The sequence below is a fragment of the Columba livia genome, chromosome 9 (genome assembly GCF_036013475.1).
Source record: "Columba livia isolate bColLiv1 breed racing homer chromosome 9, bColLiv1.pat.W.v2, whole genome shotgun sequence".
Classification (NCBI taxonomy): Eukaryota; Metazoa; Chordata; class Aves; order Columbiformes; family Columbidae; genus Columba; species Columba livia.
Window position 1 is genome coordinate 9,897,352 of NC_088610.1, and position 14,111 is coordinate 9,911,462.

Consider the following 14,111-nt stretch of genomic DNA (forward strand, 5'->3'; position numbering starts at 1 on the left):
TCAGGGTAATAGTGTGAGAAAAACCAACAAGTGTTTGGGACTGGGATCTCAGAGAACAACTTCTGGTCACAGAAACTCATGTGTTTATCATCCCCAAATTATCCAGAAGTTTGTAACTCTTAGGAATGCTTCCTGATGCTCAGTAGTAGTTGCTAATGCAGAGTGGTTCTATTCAATAACTCACATTCCTACAGACATTGCTCTATAAAAATGAGATAATTCATGCCATACCTTATGCAAGGTATGTTTGACTCTTAAAATGTTTTTACTTGGATAGAATATACAATGCAAATGCAAACCATAGCACATGGTTTTCACTGGATTCCTAGCAAAACTTTTTTTAACTGCCTAAAACGTTTCTAGAATTGGTTCGTACATACACATCCAAACATTACTGAATAGCATAAAAATTCAGGCATCTTAGAATAAGTCAGATAAAAGTTGAAATCCTTTCTAATATGGAACATCCTCAAATTCACTATGAATTTTAGAACATACACATTTTGTCTAATTTCTTACAGTTCTGTTATCTAACTAAGAGGACAGGTGGCTAACTGATTAAGCGCTAGTTTTTATCAATATCAAAAACATCAAAAACCCATTACTCAGCTTCTACAAAATTACTCATTGTTTTAGCTATAAATATTGTTAATAGCTACAAATACTGTTAAATTTGCCTCTGGTTTTGAGACTTTCAGACTGTACTTCCTTCATAGTCTCCAGAGTTAAAACTTTGCATTCATCTCCCTGCACACTTCAATGACAATTTCAATTATCCTAAGTTCATGTGAATCCAGGAATGTTCTTTAATGGAAAATATACGTTGCACAAGTTGTGATAAAATTTTAAAAATTAGCAAGTAGGGTGTAATACTGTGTTTCACACATAAAAACACATATTATATGGTTGTATGTTTGAATAAATTGAAATGCAATGCACTAAATATTAGAGAACACTGCTATCCACAGTATGTGATTATTCTCTGCAGTTTCTTACCCCTCCTGACAGTTCAGTATCTGTGAATGACACCATACATTTTGACGTAATTCTTACCCTATGCAGTCAAGGCCTAAGCAGTTCATTTTGAGGCCTTAATGGAACACACACAATGCAAAGGCTTCAGACACAGTGATACAAATCACCTGTGATGAATTACTGCAATTTATGGCTTATATCATGGGTGCACATAGGAATTCTGGTCGGGACCCAACTATGATAGATGTTAGACAAACAGAGAAAAAAAAGGTCCTCCCACAAGTTTGCAGTCTAAATAACAGAAGTCATATGGATATCTGTGAGCATAATGCAACAGGCTACATAAATAGCTTGTGAGAAATCCATAAACTGAAATACACTCTCCTAAAACAATGACAGATAATTTTTTAAAATAATGAGCAATTGCATTAAAAAAAATATAAAAAAATCTCTGTTTCCAAATTGTTCTGGAAGACAATAATTATTCGCTTTATATGACTTACCCAGATGCAGCAGACAACACTGTGTAAAAGCCTGTCATGAATTAAAAAACGTTCTGAACATAAAGAACACCAAAAACTATGACTTCTCTCTGTATCCTCTCAAGTACAGAATGTCCTGTGCACTAGTAGAGGACATTCTATGCTATAAGACTGTTGAAATGCTATAATTAAAGGTCTGTCAGAGTTTCCATTAAATCCCTGATTTTCAGGGTTTAATTAATAATAACAGTGAAAATTAATGTGAGTAGAATTAAAGCCACTGTCATAGCTCTGCTGCATATTAATGCCTGATTTCAAGTCCCTACAACATGCGGGACTGATCCAGCTTCCTCTCTTCAGGCAAAACTCCTGTCACAGGGGAACCTCTTTGAACGTAAAACTCCTCATTGGAGACAGTGGATATTTGTCTGAACACAGACAGTATGATCAGGCTCTGAAACACCTGCAGCATTTATATAGTAAGTTGAATGAACATTTCAGAAAGTCGAGAATTACTGAATCACATAAAGTTATGGAAGAAATGTGTTAAGCACAGTTCAAACTTATATACCATAAACCCTATGAACATTCAGAACTCCTCAGGCAATTCCTTCCCATCAGTTGACTCAATGTAACTTTATGGATTTATTTTTGATATAATACTAAAATATTAGTATTCTTACCTACTAATTTTTCCTAAATAAGAACTATGGGGTTGGTCCCATAGTGGAAGATGAAGAATATATGTAAGTATTCAGAAATGGGCTTTTTATGGAAGCATGAGAGCAAAACAGATGTTCTGTTACTGAAACAAAGGCTACTGGCATTTTCAATTTTGGTGTAAATAATTTTGAACGCAGAAGTTTCCATAAGATCATTGCCTGAAAATAAGCACTGGTATCTCACCATACAACACAGGGAAATTTAATCTTTGGCATAAAAGGATCAAATAAAACTACCTCAGTGTGGATGTCTAGAGAAAACCTGGCAGAATACTGGCAGATATTCATTTCTCTTCGAAGTAAATAGTATTACAGCTGAAAAATGTGAAAGCATGAAATTTTCTCAACACTGCTGTGAGAAACAGACCCAGAAATACCAGAAGTATGCAAAATACTACAGTGAGGGGTGGAGACAGTACATTCAGAAGTTGTTAAAAATGTTAAGAATATTTTCTTTCACATAAAAGCACTTTTTTGTTGTCCCAGATTCCAAACTAATTGGTGGCATTATTTCCTCTTACATTCAAAACCTATACCACACACTCCTGTGGGTAATAGAGAAAAAAGGGTACAAAACTAATTGCTGTTAGGACTGCTAAGTAGGTCAAAGAAGCCCACAAGTAAAAAGACTTCATGTTATAAAGAAAAGTGGGTATTTATATAGTTAATGAAACCAATGCTTCTCAGAAGCAGCACTACAAAAAAACAAAGTCAACCTAATTATAAATTGACATTATATCATAAATAATAAGCTGAAATACAATCAGCAGAGAATATGGTCTGTTATCAGTAAAGCTAGATGTGTTTGCAGCACAACCCAAAAAGAGTAGAGAAAATAAGCAATCAAAAAAAGCCAGCTGCTTCTATATTGAACTTATATCAATGCTGTCTTGACACCTAAATGTGGGGATCCACTGTGGTTGTCACTGTGCTATTCACTAAAAGATGCAGTCTTTGATCTGCAGAGCTTAAAAACTAAACAGATAATATGGATAAAATGTTGGACAAGAAAGTATTATCATAGCTTTGTTAACTTAGAATTGAGTCTATAGTTTCACAATAACTTAAACCAGAAATGCAGGTGCCAGGCCTTGCGTCTGCCCTCTCCTCCCTCTGTGCTTCCTGGGCCATTTGCTGGGCTGTTCTAGTTCACTCTTCCAGTATCAAACTATCCCCTCAAAACTGAGCATAGTTTTGCTGGGCCAAGGTACCGACATAGGTTGAGAAAGGAACTGCCAAATACTGGAGGCAGCAAGGGACACAAATGTGTGGCCCAGGTGGGAGAGGATGGAGGGGAAGGACTCCTGCTTTGGGATGACAGTCACACACACAGATTAAGTCATTTACTCAAGTTCACGTAGAAATTCTATGGCACGCATCATGTAATATGTATATTATATCAATAAGTAGGTATAAACAGATCCTGAATAAGTTTAGAATGGACATTTCCAGACACTTCTAAATCTCTAGATCACCAAAATTTTGCATCAACCATTCTGTGAGGTTAATATGTGTATATATATAAGCAAAAATCATAAGGAGATTTTAGATGGAGCTTTGCATTATACGAGATAGTTGACAGAGATGTTAAAGGCTAAGGACTTTCAATTCATGCATTTTGAAATGGCTCAACTAATTCATAACTAAGAGAAGCTGAAAAAAGCTCCTTCAAATACACTGTATTGGAGGAAGTTAAATCAAATGAATGCCGATGCCAAAACCAGGAAGAAGATAGGAATCTAATTTTACAGCCCTTAGAAGCCGAGAATAGTACTCTGTATAATTTACTAACATTGTTATAAACCAGTACACAGAGAACAGTTAAGCTTTGTTAGAGTCAAGTTACCAATCAGAGTAATCAATACCGTTAATCTGGAGTGTACCTCACCCTGCTTCCATAGTCTTTCAGGTTTTTAAGAATTAAGACACGAAACCAAAACTTTGCATGGGAATGATGTTTGCTGTAATCTACATCACGATAAAACAAGGAATCTCTCCACCAAAATGGATAAAGCCAATAATTATTCGTGTATATCTATTGCTGAGCTATGAGCTCTTGTGTCAGATTCAAGCTGAGCATCACAGCACCCACTGTCTCCTCTCTCTTATTTTCCAATGCTGAAGTCACATGACAAACATCTGGTGATCAAAGCGAAATCACAAACTAGATAATTTCTATTTGGACGTTACTTTTTGGCTCCAGTTATTCCTGCAGCTGGAGCATTTCCTTCCAGCAGCTCTGGGCTGTTTTGTGAGCAAAGCTGGCAAAATGCCACAAATTTATGAGAAACTTTGAAGAGGCTTCAGTGTTAAAGACTTCTGCTTTCAAATCAGTACAGCTTAAATCAAAATCACTGCTACTAAACATAAACAGGCATAGTGGAAATTTTACAAGGCAAAAGCATTTGTGTGTAACATTAAAACCAGCACAAAGTCCTCTTTCCGTAAGGGTGCAAATCACATTTAGAGTAAGGCCAGAGAGAAAAGCAAGATTACTTGGTGATGAATCGCTGCAAAGTTCACTACACTATTTGCTTGATAATGAATTTCAGTCATATTGTCATGTACTTCAGGCTTCATCAACAGGAGTGCTATACTGCAAAAGGTATGACTTTAGCACATTGGAACAATGGTAAAAAAGGAAAAAAGAGCACACATTATTATCTGATTCTCTGCAAATTTTAATTTCATTAAAAATATGATTTTACTATAAATTAAATTTCTAATGCATACTAAATATGGAATCAGAACTCCTTCACTGGATATCAAGTTCTTATCTTTCATAGTTTTATATTCATTGCAGTGGGCTTTTTATTTTATTTCACTTCCATACCACCAAACAAAATACAGTAAGCATTTTTTTGAAGAATAACAACCAGGAGATAAGACATTTTTTAATGCACTTTGAGAAAACATCATCTTCCGTCTAACCACACATTCCAAAAAGAAAGAGAAGGAATGAAGAAAATATGAAGGATGCTGATGGTAGAATGAATATAAAATAGTGGCTACTTCTGTGGCAAGATTATGCTTCCATCAGAAATAATAAATGGGAAGAGATTGATAAACACATTTCCACTGCAAAGGGAAGGAAGCAGTTTCTGGTGTGTTGCACTTAATATAATCTGAATTTTTTTTTGGCTTGCCATTATTTCCAGTATCTTCTCTAATAAATAAAAGACAAACAGCATCTTTTGTTGCCTCTCAAGTCATACTTCAATGTCGTCTCAAGAGCAGACATGCTGTTCATATAGACACGGCTTCAGGCACACCCAGAAAAGCCTCATGATCACCTCCAGGCAGCGCCTCAGGGGGTTCCACCCAGGACGTGCCTGCGCTGCCCATGGGCTCTGCAGACGCCATCAGCGCAGGTGGGAGATGGAAAGCTCAGGATGTACAACATGCTTGTGGCTGCCTCGAGTGTGATTTTTAAGAGCTGTGCATGCTAACAGCAACTGGTTAATAGGTACAAGCAGTCTTCTCTGGGCTTTAGTACATGTATAAAAGTATGGCCCCAATTGTAATTAATTAAAGGATTTATTGGTCAGGTCAGGCTACAGGAGCTGTAGCAGACAATAGGGGATAGCTGGGTTTTGTGGCTTCAATTCCCATGTGATCTCGCAGTCACAGTACTGCGCAGCTCTTGGTCCTTCTCTTCTTACATTTAGACTCTGGCTGCTTCTGCTCATACGGCCACTCGTCTCAAGCCCATGGCTATGCTTTTGAATTAGCAGGAGAAACTGGACATGGAGGCAGCGAACAGCTGCTTTTATCACAGGTCTTGTACAGATCCTGCTGAGAATTCTTCAGGAAAACTGTTCTCAGAACTGAAACTTTTCACTGGAGTTTACCAATTTTAGTGAAATTTTCAGAGGGGAAAGTATCTCAAGTCAAAGACAGGATTTATGACAAAGGTAAGAAAGAGCGGCCTGACCAGCATCCTGGGATGCAGGTACTAGTCTGGAATGCCAAAGGCAAGTGTTCAAGTGAACTTGAGATGGCTTTTGTAAAGTTGTAAATATAGCATTGCACTTATTAGAGTCTCTACATTTTCCGGAGTGTTATCAGTATAGCAGCTGCTTGAGACTTCTGGATGTTGACACAACTGACAACCTTCACAACACTGCCACCATTCACAAAGAGCCCCCTTGCCTCAGGAGTAAGAAGTACAGCACTGGTTGAACGCCCAGCAGGTCTGGAAACCTCAGTTTTGTGGAAGATGTAAATTGCAGTTTATCATAAGCACAGAGAAGCAACAACTGGAAAGCTGCCTAAAGACTGCAAAAGTGCTCTCGCAACATCCACTTGATAATGAAGTTACTCCAATAAATTCAGTGAAATTATCCTCACTTTACACAGGGGTCAGGTTAAAATGAAGCTGCTTAAACTGTACAAACCCACCTCGTACATGTTATTATGCAAATTAAATTAAAAAACCCCATGGAAATAGTCCAAAGAACTTTCTCTGCATGTGGCTGTAAGTCACTTAAGTCACTCAGTGAGACGGGATAATGGCCATTATTTTTCACTTGGCCAGTTCATATTGTGGCACTAGGAGAAAGACACTCTGTCAAGTTTTTGTCTGCAGTGTCTGATTTTTCACCACACTGCTCCTGCCCTCCCTCCATTGTGTCAGGAGTGCATTAGGTGTTGGAAGGGCAACAAGAGACTCAACCAGTGGGTGGAGAGGCTGGAGAAGGGGGGATTGAATTCTAGGCAGCCTGCGGAGCCTGCCTGAAAGGCTGTGCTGTTTCTCTTTATGGCTGATATGTATCTATGTCCCCATGCCATATTACATGGAAGGGATTAGAAATAGGATTTCTGATATTTCAGCTGACATGTCAGGAGAGATCATTTCATGCAACTGTCTGTGTTGCAACCTAAATTCAAATATTCTGCCTTTTAAAGGGATTGTATATATTTTCATCTGTACTTCTAGGCTCAGAACCTTATTCTGCAATGACTGATAACTGCAATGAAATGCACTTCAAAGACCCTAACTCATAGGTAATGTTTTGTATCTGTAGGTGTACCTTACTCCCTAGTGACATGAATGACTTCAAGAAATAGGAATAAGTGTGAAAATAGCTTCAAAATCTATGTGTATCACAGTTTGTAAAAGTTTCGAAGTTATTCTGTAAATCAGAAATCAAACAGTGTTTGGGGTTATTTTTAACTAAGGCCAAGAAAATACAGAAACAAAGTAAGAGAAAAATATCTGAACTATAAGAGCAAGCTATCAAGGTCACTGACTACAAATAATGCTGCTGCACATTAATCTTAAACAGCTTACTGCAACTACTAAAATAACTTTACCGTATTTACAAGATTAATCTTTTTAAAGAAAATTACAGGATCATAATATCAAAGAAGATTATGCTATGTCCTATATAGTATTTTACTACACATATAGCAGTAACATAACCGCAAATATGCACTTTAGAGATGTCAAGTAACTATTGCATGAAGATGGTAACACTGTGTGTCAAATACTAAGCAGAGCGACAAGTCTTAGGACCATCTGGTCTCCCAATACAAAATGTGTTGTTAAACTCTTGATAGCCTCAATCTGTGTCTAATGGGAAATGCATCATAGAAATATGCATCAAATATTCCAACTATGATATACAGATGCAAGATTTTCTAACTGTTGGCTGTTGAGGCAATAGAAATTAAAAAAATATTACAAAAATATTACAATGCAGAAGGATCCTGCCCTAGTGACAGAAAGAAGGTGCTTCTGCTGGGTTATATGTATCTCTAGCACTTTTGCAATGGTATTTTCCCTGTTGAATTCATGCATTCCACAATCTGCACCAGATAAAATTTAGCATAACTCTGTTGGTTCATATGAGCTATGTGATTTTTACTAGCTAAAGATCTTGGGTCACTGCTTTTAAAGTTTGTCAAGCATGAGAAACAAATCTCCCCATGAAGGCAAGCAATATATCACCACAAAAATCCAGTTAGTAGTTTAGACACCCTTCTTCTGGAGCACTAAATAGTGATAAAAATATTAAGTAGAGAGTTTTGCTTGCTAAAAGTTCTAGGTAGTAAAGAAACACGAACGCCCTTTCCCTTCCAAAAGTCTAAACCCATTTGATTTATGCCAATGTTTAAACATGGCCATGTAATGACCTTGAACAACAGAACAAATACATGGAACAGAAGCCCAGTTTGGGTCTGCAATTATACACCTGTGTATACATTAGAATGTTTTTGTCAGAAGCATAAGCTCTGTCTCATTATGTTGCACGGTGTGTAACTTCTATTTTCACTAACCGGTAAACAGATACTCTTTGCAGTAAAAAGAGCACGCACATGTTTATATGACATACAACAAAAGACCTTGGTTCTCAGGAGGACATTCCTGTCACTTTCTCTTCTGCTGTTCCCCAAGCAAAAGCTGTTGCCTTGACAACTCTGGCTCCACATATGCCAGTAGAAGGCAGGCAAATTTCCTTCCACAAAAACCAGAACTGCTAAGAAATAAACAATTAACAACTGTTCTGATTCCCTCAGTACTGCCAAAATGAGGAAGAAAATGAAGAATCTTACTACAGAGACAGGATTTTATAAGCCAGAAGCAGAAGGATTCAAGCTCTGAGGATTCATAGACACAAGAGGCAAGAGAAGAAATTGTAGTTACTTGAGACTTCAGCAAAACACAGGAAAGGCCATGGCTCAGGTCAGCCTAAGGTTCTCTTTGATCAGCTTCCTGTAACTACAAGGCCACTGGCCTTCCAGGGCACTGCCCTTGCTTTACTGTAACATTGTTTATGTTTTGGAAAGTATCCATTAGTAATTAGAGACGGATTTTCAGAGTCAATAGAAGCTAAAACTACAGGAGAAGCTACTCACAATTTCATGGTGCCAATGGAATCTGTAACAAAAGGCAATGTATTCTGTAGTCCAGAGAAACTGCAGTTTATCAATAGACACGTCTGCCAAAAGCACCTAACATCACTGAAGCTCTAGCATGTATTTCATTTGTTTATTGTATTTCATTCAAGGAAAGGATAGACAGAGGCTACTGTAGTAGCACTTCTGCTAGCAGTTAAGTTTACCATACAACCATGTATGGCCATACCTCACAATACACCAACCTGCTAGTCAAACTAATAGCATTTCTATTTTCAGTTAAATGGAAGGGGATTAGGGTAAGAAAACTCCCTCTATTGACCACTGACATTGTTTATTACATAAAAGGTAATTGCTTAGAGAAGATTCCAGCTCCTTTTGCTGCAGAAAATGTCTTGGTTTGCTGTTAACCTTTCTCCCATTACAGTGTAGCCACATTTGTACCACTGCTCACAGAAGCAGAGAGCACCTTCTGCATGATTGAGGGCAAGAACTCTGCAATGCACTACCTTTATCTGTCATATTTTGGTCTATAGCAGTAAATTTCACATGCTACTACTGACTACTCCCTGGAAATATGGTAAAGATGTGGCCTTTTATACAAAGATAAGGTGAACAGAAATGATATCCAGAGAAAATATGGCAATAGAAAAGAACAGGCTCAGACAAGAATGAACAGCTCACAGCCAAATCCAAAAGCATTAGAAGATTTCAGGCTGTATTGGTAGAGTACAAATCCATCTTGGATCAAATTATTCACCCATTTACTGTGGTCCCTTGCTTGGCCTGGCAATTAGTTCAACTGTGGAATGCTACTTACGAGTACATTCACAATCCCTACATATTCTCTACAGCACAAATGGACTTTAGAAAGGAAGAAATGGAACAGGCTACTCTACGGAAACAAAATAGCAATTACTTTCATATAGGTGTTATGGTTGTGTCTGAATGTAAAACGCAAGTAAAAAATTTTCATCTCCTACTTTGCATTCTGGGCAATGTCAGGCAAGTCACTTGACCTCTTTTGCCCCTGTTTCATCACCTTTAAAACAAGGATCATGCTACTGCCTTTATGGGACTCACTGCCTCCTATTCCTTGGATCTGATAGGATCAAGAATTTTCCTGTTATGTGTGACATATGAATAGAGCTTGGTAATTGTATGCACTCTTGTAAGACAACGCTCTCTCGTTAGGCCATCTTAACAAGGAAGAAACTATCTGCCAAGCAAAAAGATATGTGAGCAAAACTCCCTTAGGCAAAATAATATCCACAAATAGGGAAAAATCAAATCTGATCTTTAGCATTCTAGAGTAACTCACCTGAGCAGCCTGAAGGTAGAAATTAATGTAACTGGATAGGCTTGATCTGCAGAAAGATTTTTCCATTCTGGTTAAGAAACAAAGAGAAGGAAAATGCTATTTTTAGAACTATGATTTGAAATGCCTAAGTCAGAAAAATTATGAAAAGAAAATTTTACCCTCTTTTTTTTTTTTCCTACAGTTCTGATTCATCGTTGTGTGGCACAATTTTTACAACAACTTACAGTAAAATATTGCAATTACTATAATCCTGTAGGGATGCAAGCTACTTTGTACATGTGTAAATAAAACTCCTTTATGCTAAGCAGTAAGTCTCAGTCCCTTCCTTAAAACTGTTTAAAGTAATTTTGGTTACAATCAGCAACCCCTCAGAGTGTAATTATTCTATGAATGGTCATTTTGCAGTCAAGACTCCCTGTCAGTTTTTAAACAGAAAGGTCTTAAGGGAAAAGAACATGTTTTCTTTCAGTGTTTTAGAAAAGTACTGTAACCTCGACCTACACAACTTCTGCAGGCAAAAGTGCAGTTTGGTTTCTCAGAGTAAGTCCTTGGCTTTACTCCCAAATTCCTCAGAAGGCTGCTAATCGTAGCATTCAAAAAAGGGTGTTTTTTAACAAGTTTTGTGCTTGAGTCTGTAGGATTTGCTCATCTAAAGCACAGCGCTGCTTTTTCTTTTGCATTTGCCTGCTTCCAGTCACTGTAAGCAGGTCCTTAGTTACCTTTCAGCTGACGAGCATCAATGATAATAACAATACATTTTTATTTTTAGAACACTCAAATCTAAAGGCAAGTTACCTCTGCACACGTATGCATGTGCACACAAATGTCAGTAATATCTGAACATTTCCAAAGGGCAACAAGTCCTTTTGGAATAGTAATGAACAGAGAAATCATCTTGTGCCCTGCATGAGATAGGTGCATTTCAAGATTTTCCTGTATAGCTTCCATGAAAATTGGCCCCTAAGCAAGGGTGTGAGTCATTGATGAATACAGCTCTAAGGCTTCACGCTGTGCAGCAAGAGCTGTAAAAGGCATTAGAGGAACACAGGGGAGGAGGAGGAGAGAGAGAGGGGGTTAGGAGGTTATTAAATAAAACCTAGTAATGGTTTTACATGAACATTTTCTGAACAGTGTTTTGAAAACGTACATCCTAACCCACTGGGCACCATTCAGACTGCTGGCTGCAATGCCCTCTGTTGGCTGATGCTCAAAGGGGCCGTACGGACCCTTCGCCACTGACATAAAATCAGCTTTTGTCTACGCCTAAAGGGATTTGTTGTCACAGCTGCCCTAGCAGTCTCTTAGTGAAAACTCAGGTTGTACAAGTAAAATAAATGACCCTATGTTGGTAAGGCCTCCAGTAATTTTTCAAATGAATATTGCAGCAAAAGGAGGGTTTTTTTCTGCTCTGCACCCATATCTACCACACCAAAGCCCCTGCCCACAGCACTGTACCAGCAAAAGTCACAGCCTTCACCAGCACAACTACGCAAAACGTATAGAACAGGCCAAAGAGAATCTATTGGTGAGAAATTTAAACCTCCTCAAACTTCAGAAGTATTTGATTTTGGCTTCTATTCGTCTTTTTTTTTCTGAGATCAATATATTAAATTTGGTGTCAATTTATATGATTCACTGGTTAGCAATAAGTAACTGATAACCCATCAGACCTGGATTATGAGAAATTTTCCTTTTTATGCAACTGTGTTTCTCCTAAATCAGAAGATCCAGGTTTCAATAAAGCCATCAAATTTTTAGTCAATACCTAAATTATGATGCCAGGTTCTCCATCCTCCAAACTTCCTGCGTGTTTTGATCCACACTCACTTGCACAGTCCCCTCAGTATTTCTTCCCATTTTTGCTCCTTCCATCGCGTTAGTCTTAGTGCACCCATCTGAAAGAAAAGATATACTGTGTCCCACTACATCCCATTAAAAAACACCCTGTGACTTACAGAGGAAAAGGTTCACATGTGAAATTTATAATAAGCAGTGATTAAATGACAATAACTGTCTGCATTGGTTTAGTTGTAAATAATCCAATAATCCTTTAAATGAATCTTTTTTCAGGAGATGGCTTATATGTAAAGCCAAGAAAAAATATTTTCCTGTGTTTTAGATAACAAAAGTATCATTTGCTAGAAAGCAAAGCATAATTGAAATCTTTGTTTTCACACAGATACCCATTTCAGGAGCTTTGGCATAAACAAATAAACAAAAATTATATTGTAACAGACACAAGAGGAGCTATAGGTGTTTTTAAAGGCCAGAAACAGTTGTTTTACATTTATGTAATTTGAACAAATGGGCACAGTGGTCTACATAATTGAAAATTCAATCCAAAAGGAATGTTAACAGGGGAAAATAGTTTGTCATGTTACAATTACTTTTGTTTCTCTAACAGCTTTAAAAATAACACACATAATTTAGAAAAAATAAAAACACAAAACAACCCTTCTGTGCGTATATATATTTAAGAATAGGAATTATATTTTCCCTTTTAACTGGGGAGTCAATAACTATTGTTAAAAAAGAAAACAACAAAAAAATCCCCCTGAAATGCACAGACGCGCAGCGCCATCTGCTGGACTAGAGTGTCTGACAGACACAGACACACACTGAATATGTTACCACGGGCAGAAAAAGGGAAAAGCCACACAAACAAAAGCATATCATGGAGATTTGTTTAGTCAGGATCAGGCAAGAGAAATCAAGGGGTGTGGAATTTCCATGAAAATTGTGAAATAATACTCTCTACTCATATAACACTTTATACTTTTCAGGCACTATGTATAAATACTGTACTCACAAAAACATACGAACAAAACACTTATAATTACAAAAACTCAAAAGTTTGGTATGTGTTTTAAATAACTGCATCAAGAATGATTTAATCTGGTTTCTTGCATGTATGCATCATGGTAAATTATTATAAATTACCATTGTTTCACTGGATGCCTGTCTTGCTTAGTGAATAGGACTGACTGTTTACCTAATAACAGACAGCTACCCAATAATTTCCTTTCTTCTTTGTGGACACTGTGTGGTCTTATGTGTTATTTAACACACAAGCTCTGCTTGAATAACACAAGACATTCAGGTGCTCATCACTGTAATGCCACATTGCATTACCGATGTTAATTTAAAGTCCCTGCAAAGTAAGTTGCATTTATTTTTCCCATACAGTGAGTGAAAAGAGGTTCTCATGTTGGGCAGGAAATGAAGGGGCCCCTAATTTGTACACAGTGATGTGCCATTGTACTCTCTGCTGTCTTTTCTAGTAGCTTGTAGTGTCTTTGGAATTCAACCTTTCCCTTCAGCAGGTCACCACGCTGCACTCCGCAATACCTCCCCTCCGGCGGGTCAAAAAGCCGGTACTTAGCAAGCAGCCCTCCCACCTGACACCTTCCCAACAGCTGGAGCTCCCGCCTTGTTATCGCACCGATACATCACTTCTGCACTGATCCCCTTTGTGCATATCCCCATTCCTGAGACAGCGCTGAGAGCTGCTGGTCCTAAGAATTCATCTGAAAAGCCAGCTGTCTGCACATGTCAATCTTCTAGGAGTCTCCTCCACATATACTGGAATCAAGAATACATGTGTCTTAAGAGGCCCGATTTTTCTGTCTATAGAAAATTCCCTTCTTCTTAATGGCCATATATCTCAGCTATCTTTTATCCTCCTGCAGATGACCACCTTTGTCTTTTCCACACTGGTAACGTAGGTCAAATCATCCCACAATCCTCTGG